Source organism: Elephantulus edwardii, unplaced genomic scaffold, assembly GCF_000299155.1.
Source record: "Elephantulus edwardii isolate Elephantulus edwardi_28Jun2011 unplaced genomic scaffold, EleEdw1.0 scaffold00087, whole genome shotgun sequence".
In the NCBI taxonomy this organism is placed as follows: Eukaryota; Metazoa; Chordata; class Mammalia; order Macroscelidea; family Macroscelididae; genus Elephantulus; species Elephantulus edwardii.
The window spans coordinates 13,163,798-13,166,089 of NW_006399837.1; the positions used below are offsets into that span (position 1 = coordinate 13,163,798).

Consider the following 2,292-nt stretch of genomic DNA (forward strand, 5'->3'; position numbering starts at 1 on the left):
GACTCTCAATGTGATGAATTGATACAGTGCCTTCAGCAATGGACTCACAACAACCAGCTAGTACAGCCAGTACAGGGCTGGGCAGTGTTTCACCTGTGATACTTGATGTTGCTATGAGTGGCAAGCAACTTAGCGACACATAACTACAAGAAGGAAGCAGGGAGTATGTTGGTGCAGTACTTAAGTACTTAGCTGCTGATTGCAAGGTCAATGGTTCAGATCCACCAGCCACTCTGATGTAATCCAGTTCTGTAAGAATCACAGCCTCAACAACCCTACTTGACAATGCTGTTCTGATCCAGCGGGTCACTGTGGCTCAGCAGGAATAAGCTTGGGGGGGTTTATTTCCATTTTTTCTTGGTTGGTTGGTTGGTTGGTTGGCTGGTTGGTTGGTTGGTTGAAGAAGGAAACAGATACACTGGTGAGCCTTAGCCAGAACTGAGACACTCTTTTCTTCAGAGGAAAGCCCATCATCAACTGATAGGGAAAGGAAGAGAGCCAAGGGAGCAGCTCAACCCCCTGGGTGCTGTCAGCTCCCCCTGTAGTTCTCCATCAGCCAGAAGATGGTCTGTCTTCACAGAAGAATGGTGGTGGTGGTGGTGGTGGTGGTGTGTGTACCTCAGAGTCAGAACCGACCCATAGCTGAACCTCTGGCGGGTTTTCAGAGGCAGTTAATTGTACAGGAGGAGATTGCCCATCCTTCTCCCAAGGAGCAGCTGGTGGCCTTGAACTTTGTGCCTTCTGGATTGCAGTGCAGCTTCTTGCCACCAGGCCACCAGAGCTCCCTAAGAATTGTTTCAGTGGGCATAAAGGAGAAAGAACAAAAGAAGCCCTCTGGTAGGAAAGATGTAGGTTAGGAGAAAGGAGTCTACTCTTAAATCACAGCAGCTTTACAGCAAAATAGCTGTTGGTCCACTGAAAGTAAGGGAAGCGTAAGTACCTTTGCATAAAATCCCACTATGACTTTTAAGTAGGTGTTACTATCATGTTTAGCATCATTTTAACTTCCACTACTGTTGATTTTAGTAACACTTTTCATAGAAATTAGAAAGGTGAACTCTTTGCAATCAAGTCAGAACCAACTCTTAGTTGACCCTCCGGCAGATTTTCAGAGGCTGTAAATCTCATGAAAGGAGGAGAATGCCCGTCTTTCTCCCATGGAGCAGCTGCTGGTGAATTCAAACTCCCTCCCTCTGGGTCAGCAGCGCAACTCCTTACCCACTATGCCACACAGCGGCTCCCAAAATACCTCCCCAACCCCCACAATGTCCTCCTTGTGCAAAGCAAATAAATAAATAATATGGCACTTCTCTCCAGCTGAGAGTTTATTTTCGTCCCCACAGAAATGCTAATATTAGCACTCATTTCTCTGTCTCTCTTATTATTTCTCTCATTACGAGGCCTTTCCCCAGAAATAAAAGAATTCCCTTTTGCACAACCCCCCCCCAAAAAAAAAGCCAATGGCCAATTTAAAAGGGAGAAAATGAAGACAGAGGACCAAAAAAGTCCCCAGTCAGAAGAAATGAGGCTGTCCTGAAGGGGGAAAGCCAAAAATATAATCTGCAGATTAAAGCATAAGGGACATCTGCATTTTGCTTGAATATTAGGACAAGCTTTTCTCTGTCCCAAGCTCAAATGTGGAACACTCTGAAATCAGATCATTACACTATCAAGAACTTTTAATATATCATTACCCTATAATGCCATTAAAATTAACTTGGTAATTTTAACACAATGCTAAAGAATCCGTGCCAATTACTAAAGGGAAAATGTGCTGAAGTAGTCCTTTTTAAAAAAATAAAGTTTTTTTAAGGAATTCTGATTAAATGGTTACACTGTTCCAAGAAAGACAGAGAAATTAAAAATATTAATATATGATTTAGAAAATCTATTTTAACCTTTCTTAAAATAAGCAAAAAGTATGTACGCTGAGAAGCAATCACATCAGTTTTATCAAGACAAATCTTGGCCAAAACGGAATTCTTCAAAAGCCAACTCTAGACCCAAATCAAAGAATCCTCAAAATACTGTTACCATCTAGAAATGATATCATGCTTCAAAGTTCTAACTGAAATGTGCCAACCCTTTCATTTATGAGTTTGTGTAAATGAAAACCAAAAACTGAATTTCAAAATTTCTAGAGAAGAAAATAATGACCATCAAGCAAGCAAGAGAAAAGCAATGAGTAGGAGAAAATGCTTGCAGTGCAAAGGCCACAGGGCTGGCCTCCCTCACAAAACAGAGCTACCACACAGCTCATAGAGGGTCTTCCCCTCCTGCGCTGTCCCTCCA

General features: G+C 42.4%; 1 protein-coding gene across 1 annotated transcript in view; it reads right to left on the reverse strand.

Annotated features, from left to right (window-relative positions):
• DNER (delta/notch-like EGF repeat containing) overlaps nt 1–2,292 on the reverse strand; it is a 435,255-nt gene that overhangs the window by 410,805 nt on the left and 22,158 nt on the right. The window lies entirely within an intron of this gene.